This window comes from Ascidiella aspersa, chromosome 7, assembly GCF_963924565.1.
Source record: "Ascidiella aspersa chromosome 7, kaAscAspe10.2, whole genome shotgun sequence".
Taxonomy (NCBI): Eukaryota; Metazoa; Chordata; class Ascidiacea; order Phlebobranchia; family Ascidiidae; genus Ascidiella; species Ascidiella aspersa.
This window is the reverse complement of record NC_139453.1, coordinates 24,328,972-24,340,585: the sequence shown is the minus strand read 5'-3', so window position 1 is coordinate 24,340,585 and position 11,614 is coordinate 24,328,972. Positions and strand designations below refer to the sequence as shown.

Here is an 11,614-nt window from a genome sequence, read left to right as displayed (position 1 = left end):
TATGTATGAAATCGCTTAGAGAACTTTAGCCGTTTTTTTTTTAATTGAAAATTGTTTACGTGCTTTGGCCGAACATGGACGATTTAAAAAGTTGGATATCGACCAAAATCAAAAATATGTCTGCTTTTTCCTGACTTTTTTTAATTAATTTCGTTTTCGTTACTTTGCAACATAAAGTTTACACGTGTAAACAAATCAAGAAGAGTAAGTATTAATAGAAACTTTGCTGGCATTTTATCTGTGTTTCTTAGTCGCGCTTCTCGTGGAACTGGCCACGAAAGAAAAAATACATTAGCGATGAAATCTGAAACAAAATATGAAAATCACTATTAAATAGAAACGCGTTGTTATACATGAATGTTAAGCTTGACGTTTTAAACTCATTACCTGGGCTCTGGCTATCTCCTTAAAGCACCTTGCGTCTAGAATAAGCAAAAACGCCGGTTTGTTTTTCTGCAGCGCCACGACCGTCGATAAAACGATGCCGTCATCTTCTTCAGTCGAATTCGGTCTTGCAACAAAAACTGGCTCCGATGGAACGCAATCCTGCAATACATTGTGTATTGCTATAGGACCATAGGTTACTTTAATATTCAGTGATATTTTGAAATAGAATCCACATTCTTACTTCTTTTATGACCATATTTATAAAATAGCTCCATGATAAAGTAAACGTAGAACAACATCGTTTCACCTAAAAGTTTTTATTACGGGATACAAAACTATTTCCTGAAAAAATTGATGTTTAGACTGTTTATAAAAACAGATAAAAAACTTAACATCATTTCTTAAAATTTTTGCAGAAATATATATTTCGCCTTATGAATAGGCATCATCAGTTTCTTAATTCGAATGAAGCAAGGAAATTTCTTTTAGATTTTATTGTCTGCGGAGATTCCTTACATCCGTAAGTGTTAAATCTTAAAAAGTGTTCAAAATGTAAAAATTTGTCATTTAGATTTTTACTTGTAACCGAATGTAGATATATCTCTCTCTATGTATATAAAACAGGGTATATACCGGTTCAATCCAAAGCTGGACTTGTTTAGTATCCGCATTCGTCTTTACCAAGCATTCCAGTTTACGTTTGCGTGATTGACCAGTCGAATAAATGTACCTTAAGTTATAACTGACATGTTAAGAGTGTCGTAAAAAAGTTAATAAAGTACGACTATATCTTTCATTTGGGCCTGAATACTTCAAAAATCAAACAATATAGGTTCGAGTGGGTTTGCCCCCTGCACCCGAATTGCTCAAAGATAGGCATAAACAGGTGTTAGCTGCATACCTGTTTTTCACGGGATTAAATTAAAAATAATTGGAATCACATTTCAAGCTTTTTAACATCGAATGTAAGTTTTTAGTCGATTCAAAACCTGAAATTAAATAACTTTAGTAAATTGTCCAAATGAATAATATTTAGAAAGACATATATAGCGTAAACGTATCATTACACATGTAACTGGATAAACAGTCACACCTACAACAAAGTATGAACTAGAAGAAGATTAACCGATCCATAAGTAATCCACGTGACACGAGTATATACTGTTTCCAGCCCTGCTTCAAGTATAGTGCCGACCATCGATTATGATACACTTGTAATCATATATTCCGTACCTTCGAAATAATATCACCGAAAATAATCTTAGTCATTCAGTGAGTTGTTATTCTAGGCTGGCTTTGCTCACACTAAGATCCTTAGGCTAAATGATTTCGGTAACAGCATTTCCCCACAAGGACACGGTATACAGGAAAAAGGTGATTGGGTTTCACCGAGGATTTTGCTTGGCCTCATTTTGCCTGTACTTTTTACCGTTGTAGTTATAATTGATTCGTGGCAGCTCAACTTGCACATCTGACCTCAACTCTTGATCGAATAATTCGTCAGGCGTTAAGAATACTGAGCCGTCTTTTCTAAACACAGCCTTGGCCGAACAGCCTTCTATCCCCACAAGATTGACGCCTATATGTAAATGTGCATATAGTAATATACTAGAAAACACAAGACGACGTTTCTATCAAAAAATAGATGACTTTATTTTGTTTTGCGTACTATGCTTATAGACATTTCAAAACAGAGCATAGCAAAGCTTCGGTTGCGCATAGAAGAGGGTGGTTTCCTACAGCGCCTTACATTTAAAATTGCCGTTTGTGAGGTAATGTCCTGGTCTATCTTATGTTATTACAATTGATCGATTAAAAATGTATTTCTTTGAACTGACTAGGCGTTCATGATAATTAGGTATAACTAATTCAATTAGTTTTAATGGCTTATGTTTGAATGAAGCACAATTTGCTATATTTGGAAAGGGATCCAATGTTTTTTTATAATTGAGAAACTATTTCTTTTCAAGGGTTTTTGGTATAAAAACATGTGAATTGAATTAATAGTTTTTAAGCCGGTTTTGATGGCAAATTATGATCTTATATCGCTTAACCTGGAAATGACTTGGTTTAATGGGCTTAAACATAAGGCGAATTTAACATAACATGACTTTAAAAATACCCTTTTTGGTCGATTCATCAATGTTTAAGGGCAGAATGAAACGCTTGAAGGCAGCAGTGTCTTCGTCGGTTTGCCAACTGCTGTACTTTTCCAGGAGTCTAAAAGCAAGGCATTAGTTGCAAATAATTCTGCTCAAGCAAGGCTGTCGTTTTTACCGACAAGTTCCTGGCCCTATATGAACTTTTAATAATATAGACAGTAAAGTGTGTTACAGTATTATAAGTCTATAGAGCAGGGTTCGGCAACCATTCGTATGCAGTGCGCCAGTTTATGAATAATGTCAAAATATCAACAACTAGCGTGCCAAACATTTTTCTATGTTTGGTTTTCCACTGGCAGCCAGGGCTGCGGAGTCGGTTGCAAACAACCGAGTCCGACTCCAGTCAAATGTGCGATTTCGTAACTAAAATAAGATGGATATTCATCAATCCCTTCGTGGGGCTTACGGAAAATGTGCCACCATATGCTATTTCACCTTAACAATTTACAGTTTGCTGCCTTATTAGTTGCGAAATTTGGTACTGAGCATGCGCACACATCGGTCTCGGCCAGAAAAAAAACAGTCTTTCCCGAGTCCGACTCCGCAGCCCTGCTGTGGTCTGACATCTAATTTACGTAGCTTGGGAGACGCCAATAAACCTAATTTAAGAAGTTAAATTCTGTATGGATATCCTAACCCTGCTGAAAAAACGAGCTGTCACAAACACAATAATGTGTTCGCTATTTAAAAAAAAATTCTTTGACGCTTTTCAGAACCTATTGTTTCGACTTTTAGCTTGGTTTCTCAGTCGCACAAAAACACCCGTGCTTATTTTTAATGTAGAACGCAGTAAACATCACGCCACTTTGGGGCTTGTGAACGTAATACGAACGGTTAGCCGTAAACAACAAGTTTAACGTCCACAAAAAGTAATGTTAAGTGCAACAGTTAAGACACCAAATTGTAACACAAACACTGCATATCAAACTTGTAATGTGTGCAACCATTTAGTTAGCGCATTTGTTATTGGTGTAATATTAATGTTAATGATATGTTAGTGATGTAATGATTGCAATTTCTTAAGGTGATATAACGAGCGAGTTAAATCATTTGGCGTGCCATGCAAAAACATAAGATTCACAATTTAACGCATCACGTTTCTTTAATATTTGTTTTCATCGTCAATTGACATTTGCGCAGATTTGTCCTCGCATGTTGTTGTTGTTGTTACCCGTATAACCACCGATAAGTTGTAATATACATCATATAAGTTTAAATGATTGCTTGAAAGACATCTAACAATACAACGAAAAGTATTTGAATTTCTTTAAATCGAATTTCACTTGAACATAATACTTGTGTAAAACGCCAGCCTTGATAAAAATATAATAAAGTATAAAATAAATAAGTCTAACAAAGATATTGGCAAAGGGCAAATGCCAACGAAAGTGCATTGTAACCGACTCACAGTCTGGGATCGGTCAGTTTCTGGATTTTTGAATGGCAGCACATGTCGACCACCAGATATTTCATTTCGCCCGATGACACCTCGTAACTGTTGCCAAATGGAAGCAGAGTTGCGGATCGATGACGTATTTTGTCGGTAGTTGAATGCTGGAAGCCTTGTCAATGACGTGAAACTGAGAAATGTGTATGTTATTTTAGTCCCAATAAAAATGTAATCTACTTCTAGAAAAAAAAAAATAGTGCTGCAACAAATGGATTAAAATTCGTACTCCAACATATTCTTTCAGCATTTAAGGTTACCTCGTAACAGGTCAGAATTTTGAGCGGCAATTTTAGTCTTAATTGCACTCTAAAATATAATAGTTGTGCACATTTAACTTGTATAAAACATACATAGCGTCTTTGCAGTACGGCTATCAAACGGCAAATAATAACGGTTCTCGTATTTATTAATATAAAATCACTCTATGTTTGAATGTGGTTTGCGCGAACTTTTAGCGTTATTTTTGAATTGTTCATTTGCTATATGCTCAATAATAAGAAGTATAGTCATTTCTCTCTCATATATAAAAACTTGCAAAATGTTAAGCTTATAAGGATATAGTGGTGAAATATTAAATGAAATACTGGAATATTTATCGAGAATAAAACGCACACTTACTAGATTAGGTATAACAAACGCTAAGTTTCCAATTGACTATATGCGCTTTAAAAGCAAATATGTAGTGTTCTACATTTAATGGCATCAATTTTTTGCTGAGTCAGGCTTTTGTCTAATTTGTTATGCTTATAGATGTTGTGTATTCTATTTAGCTCGCCTATAGCCGCAGATAATATTCATAAAAGAAGGCTCAATGTATCTGTTTTTTTTTCGAAAAGCTGTTTAGTTTCTTACATGTGTTGACAATTTCTTGTTTTCGTCAAATGCACCAGTAATTGGCCCCCAAGTGGCAGTTGCCCACATCAGTTTGGTTAAGTTCATTCTAATAGAAACCGATTTTTAAAACCGGACATAAACACCAAACTTGCCTTGATTCAACTGTTTAAAAGTATCGTTCTCATTGTTTTTTTACAAACAAATTACCTGTGATAAAAAGAAGGCGACAATGGTGAGTCGATCTGTATTTTGGAGTGTAGTTGAATATTGGAAAGGGGGTCTTCTCCTTGCATATCGGCAACAGGTATCTTTACCACTTCGTAGAATGACTTGCGACCAAAACTGATTCCGACGTTGTAATAATCTCCATTCGTATCTAAACGAGCATAGCCTTATGATTTCAGAGTTAACAACGAAATGAAAGCAAATTGCTTCTGTGCATATGTAAAGTTATCATGTATTTAACAAAGATTTTAAACAAGAATAAGAAATATTTTTAAACCTTCAGTTTTATTATCACCATATCCATATGTCGTTTCGAAAAAAATGCCATACTTCAAGTCACCGAAAGAGTGTTTTATACTTTTTCACTAAACATGCAAAATAATTAAAACGGCTTTTTCGACTGTTGCAAAACCTCTTAAAGTATAGGCTACATAACCTACTAGTAACTCACCCTAAAAACACAAATACTATACTATCATCTCGGCCGACAGCCTTACTTACCGTAATGCGGATGAGCAGTTGCAACAGGTAGATTAAGAATTCGCCCGAATTCCTCGAATTTTACCGTGTCCAGAGTTTCCGGGTTAAATCGATACGCAATGGCACTATCAGTGATGGCGTAATGTGCGTTGCCCACTTTAATAACGTTCACGTTAATGTTGTCCAAGTCTGGCTTTGTGGTGAGCACTGTGAATATCCTAAAATGTCAAAAAAATTTGAAGGAAGGACAACTTAACACATAGTGCCGTCTCGTAAGGCACCCAAAATAGTACTCCCACAATTTTCTTTTTTTTAAATAATGATTTTGTGGCATTATTGGCCGCTATGAAAAGGCGAGCGTGCAGTGGGATTCGAACTCACGACCTTGACATTTTTTGGATGTTTGCTCTATTGAGTTACGTAGGACAAGAGAAAAATGAGAAACGGCATTGCAACGCTACCTACTGCATTATAATTTACCGTGACAATTAAAAACTCACATGCCTATTATGTATCTAGGGCTATCCCCTTTAAAGTCGCCATAGCTATTGGCTAGTAGACAATAATAACTGCTAATCTTTAGAACCACAGGTTACATCATTAGGAACCGAAATCAGTCGACTAAAAACTTTCTTTGAAACTAAATCATAATCTGCTTTATGTTTAGGGTAACTTAGAGCAGAGGTGGGCAACCTACGGCCTACGGACCAAATTCAGCCCGCCAATCAATAACATCTGGCCGGCTACCTCTTAAAAATAATTTGTTATTAGACAGTTCTCATTTGTAATTGTAAACCACAAAAATATTCTTTAAATTTCTACCGAATATTTAGCTCGTGAAAATTCATTAGTATTTCCACCTTGAAAATATGTTCTTGCACGGATCCACAAAGGAAGCAGTTCCGAAGCTTCCATAAAGCAAACGCTGGTGTTGGTGGTTGTGTTTAAACTGCTTCGACTTTATGAACTTGCCAGTGTAATGTACTTTTCCTTGTTCAATGCTGAACCTGAAAGCGGAAAATTGAACTTGATAAGAATTTTTTCTTTATATTTATATGCGGCATTTTAGGAACCTTTGTTTAGGTTACGTATAGCCGACGTAACATTTCGATTAGGTTGGTAGTAGAAAAGTATCATTAAACATGGTTCTATCAAAACTGCATTCTTTTTTTATTTAACCTTACATCTGTTGTCAATTAAACTATTACGTATAGAAAGAATTTTCAATAACTCTGTAAGAGCCTGACGAAAACTCCATATATCGGTCCTGTTGTTACTAATAATTTTCACCATACCAAATAGAGATCGACCGATATCTATTTCTTGGACCGATACCGATACTCGATTTTTTAATATACCTGGTAAATGTTCAAAACTTGATTTAATTGAAAATAAAATCCTAGTAATGTTTTAGTTTATATACCTTTATTTATTATTAAACTATTATTTTGCATATTAACTTGGCGTGATGCTAAAACCAAATTTTTGGATAATAAAAATTGATAAGTTGTTTGTTGTACAGGAAAAATTGTATTATATTTTTGAAGTAAAATATCGGCAAAAGTATCGGCCTACATTTACCGATACCGATATATCGGCAGAAGCCAAATATCGGCCGATATTATCGGTAAACCGATCTCTCATACAAAATATCCTATAGGTGAAAAACAACTAATGTTTTTCCGTTAAAGTTGTTTTAACCATCGCTTTTAGGTTAGAGGTGCTTCAACTATTGGTTTAGATCAGGGGTCGGAAACCTTTTCACCTAAGGGAGCCATAAAAGCGGAGTACTTTTGGTTGAATTTCGATGAAAGTCATATAACATGTTTTACCATCTAGTTTGAATAGTGCTGTTTGTCCTGTTCTCATTTAAACGACAGGCCAAATTAAGCGCGAAAAAGTGCATTGGCTAAGTTTACAAAACTTTACATTACAGAATGCCATATGTTACTAACATCACCTCTGGAACAGTAAGAGATTCCTTCAAAGGGACTATCAGCCACCAATAAACAAATCAGATTCGCTCGAAGCGCTATTAAAATTACTACTCGTCTTGTTAAAAAAAAAAATGAAAAATACAGTTTGGAAAGGGGTCATGGCCGCGAGCAGTTTCATTCACATCATAGTAGAATGATAGCTTTCATTTATCTGCGGACGAAATTCTCTCATTAAAAGAGCCACTTTATGAAAATGTTTTGTTGAATACTGCGTTAAGCATCGAAGAAAGAACAATATACTTGTGAAGAAAGGCGTGACCGTCGATAAGATGATTGAACTTATATGGTCCCAACTCAAATTCGCCAGGCCCGTTCCTTATTACTTCTCCTTGCAACCAATCAGGAAATTTTCCTGAAAAAGAACTCGTCATAAGATTATACACTGTATAAAGTAGGGCTGCTCAACTGGCGGAATGGGGACTTTTTTAGTGTTATATACCTTATCCGTCTCAGTATTTACTTGGCAATGCAATTTGATGGGTTTTTTCTTGGCAAACAATTGCTGCTGTTCATTGAAAACCCCTTTCTATGTAACGGACATTACAGAATTCACAGTTGAAGCGATGGATTTTCAGTTGAAGCGATGTAAATGATCCCGTATTAAATTTTGTATGACTGTAAATTACTTTATGAGAGTTATAACGGACAAATATTTTAACCTTTTAAAACTAGACCTTTGCTAAAAATAATTGAGTAGCCCTGGAATAAAGTATCAAAATGGCCCTAAGTTTGACGTTTAGGTGTACATTATCATGTATTAAAGACAAACTGATAAGTAATATCGGCATAGGCTACTTCTGTGTAGTTTTGAAAAAGAAATTGAACTTTCCATGAATAACCACATCAGTTAACAGTCATAACCTACCGATGACATGGCATTCCTTGTTTTCAGCCTCGTCACAGGTTGCAAATTGGCATCGTTTCTCGGAGGAGTCTGACGGCTCAGTAGTATCCATCAAAAACGATGTATTTTCTAAAATAAATGTTTAGCACAGACTCGATCGTCTATTTAAAATATCAAATTTACACTCATTAAAATGTTCGACTTATTAAAAGGTTGAGATCTACTGCGCCTAAACTACACTTTTTCCATCAACAACTATATGTTGAAACACGACGTGTTCGCGTTCTGCACACGTTTTATTTGCCTTTAATTTTCTACTTCATTAAATTAACATCGAGAACACAAACCCCCATCTAATAAACTACATTTTTTGTCGACTTCAACTAAATAGAGATAAAATCTATTCTATTTTCCAAATGTAGGTTTTTATCTTTTCTGATCTACCGTAGCAAGTGTCTTATAGACTCTTTTAAAAACGACTCTTCAGTTGACAAAATGAATTTCGCTTATTCAATTTTACAGGTTTCTAAAGGGTAATTGTTTCATAACGTCAAGTTATAGTGGAATTTTCTGAGGTCGACAAATATATTTTCACCCTTTTGACATAAACAAAATGTTTGATCGGCCTCTGCTAACAAACAGCACGCTTCTCTCCTCATAAAGTTCTGTTCATACCAAAACAACAAAATACTTTGTTGTTAATTGCCACTCTCTGTTGAAATCAACGTGGAACAAAATGCTGTGGCATATAGTTTCACAACTTAAAGCAGTGGTTCTTAACCTTTGCAAACCTGTCGAACCCCAATGTTATTCTGCAAGCATTCGTCGAACCTCAGGTGTTGACATTGAAATGGGGCGGATCAATAAGCCCGTTTATATGCACCTTTTCGCGGGCAGATTAGATTAAGGTTCAATCCGGATTGAAAGTAATCCGTTCCAGCGTCGTAAATTACATGGCGCGAAATTCAAGCCAGCTTGAGTGGACAAACTGCACTGATATGCATTATTACGTAATATTCCAGTAAACCTCTGACGCACAACCGATTTTTCGGCTTAGGCTACTTCTTGCGGTTGCAATCTATTGCTGCTTGTTCGTTTTTATAAACCTAAAATTGAAAAAAAACAAGAATTACATGAGTTTGGTTTGCCGAAGCATGTTTTTGACTGTATAATGCTTCAGTCTACCTGGCACACAGAGTATAAAGTGCAGGAAAGTTAAGCTTATGTGTGCTGGTCAACGCTATATACAAGGCAGAGTGGACAAAAGAAGGTGATAAGATGTACCAAACATGACTAATGAAAACTGTATTTGGCGTTGGCCTAAAATCCTACCACAGCGTTAAGACAATTATTAAAGCAATGTACAATATTTGGGTGAGGGTGGGCCAAGTATTACAATTTAAACCTATCCAAACCCGTATCCTTTGTGGATTCTAGACCAGCCCCTCTGTCACAAATTAGTATCTAACGAGTGTATGTAATATTCTTTCCTTATGCGCTAAACTTGTTGTTTTGTTTACGACTAGCCGTTCGTGTTAAGTCATAATGCCCCAAAAGTGGCGTGATGTTTACTGCGTTGAAGCAGGTCATTCTACATTAAACGATTTCGGCCGTCCGCGAAACGAACAGATTAAGCGGCGAACGGATTGAAAACCACTCCTTTTGACCGATTAAGAAACGAGAGAACTTAATTCATTCCAGCACCAAAACGAGAGAGAATGAATTAACGAAACTCCGGGCAATAAAGCGTGCATATAAACGGGCTTATTGTAAGCTTTTTATTGATGATTTTTGGATTTCCGCCAAGAGAAGTTATTGTTTCCTATGGTTTCAGACATGTGCATTCATTCACTCTATGTGTTAAATCAATTGAGTTCAAGTACGAAAGCGTTGGTAAACAGTTTAAACAAATTTTGTATCAGCAGAACAAGGTTTATCTTATAAAAGAATAAAAAGGGGTTGAGAAAACAGTCTTTATAGCTTTGTAATCAACATATCATGTGTTTCAACGTTACAGAAAACAACAATTTAAAAAGCACATTAAACTATACCCTACCACTCGGTTTGTCATTGCGAAATGTAATGCATCGTTAAACTATTCGTCTTTTCTGATTTAAAACTATGTCAGTTTGTTAGTAACGACACACGCGGAATATTTTGTGCCCCTGTTTTAGGTTGACACTGGAAATAATTGTTAAAAACAATATATTTTAGGGTTAAAATTAACGCTCCGCGCAATTGTCGCGATAAAATTCATATCAGCAGTGTTGCGTTTGCTGACTGATGGTATAGGTAGGCTCCAGACCTTGTATATGTTCTGCTTTTGTTTTACGCGTCTGCCCTATAATGTGTCTCTTGCGTGTTTACTTGAGTGATATTCATTTAGACAGCAACTTTACCGTGTTAATGCGCCTTGTATATGTTGTGCTTCACCCTTCTTCGCAGCTTGAGCACTAACATCCGTGTTTGCTTGACTATAGTTGTTAACGTTTGCAGCGCAATTCGCCACCTTCAAGAACTGTGGTGTATTCTATTTGTCAGTTTTTACCATTATAGATATTGTATTCTGTCTTTGCTTACGTGGTTGCTTTAAGTCAGTGGTTCTTAACAAGGGTTTGGTCAAACCATCAAGGCTTGACGGAGCTGTTTTGAGGGTTCGGCGAGAACGTCCTCCAAAAATTTTCACACCGCCTACTTAAAAGTTATTTCAACGATTGTTTTTTTAAATGTGTCATGGCCTTACCAAACTATGTTTTTCCAACTTTATCTATGAAAAAGTACATTTATTTGCGCTCCGCGCAAACTTTGATGTCTTATTGGGTCTACTATGTTTTTTTTCCGTTGAAACAAGATCTAATTATGCCACAAGCGCTATGCAAACGCCGTTAGTTAAAGGTAAATTCGAATCTCTTTAATCTGCCTAAAGCGACAAGTACCCTTTTAATTGAAAGTTTTGCCAATTTAACCCATTTTTGTTTAAATTTTATTGTACCGACATTTCAGGATGACTTGAGAACAACACGTGTTTTTAAGGTTAAGTGTTTTATGACGTCATTAAAAAACATAACTGTGCGACATATTCCCCGAAAACTTTTATGTTACCTCCAAACACAAATCATTGATCCGCCCCATTTTAATGTCAACACTTGAGGTTCGACGAAAGCTTGCAGAATAACATTGGGGTTCGACAGGTTTGCAAAGGTTAAGAACCACTGCTTTAAGTTGTGAAACTAGA

At 35.9% G+C, this 11,614-nt stretch overlaps 1 pseudogene; it reads right to left on the bottom strand.

The window, feature by feature from the left end:
* Window positions 1-247: 247 nt before the first annotated feature.
* LOC146138588 (retinoid isomerohydrolase-like) lies at window positions 248-8,491 on the bottom strand (annotated as a pseudogene).
* Window positions 8,492-11,614: the final 3,123 nt, after the last annotated feature.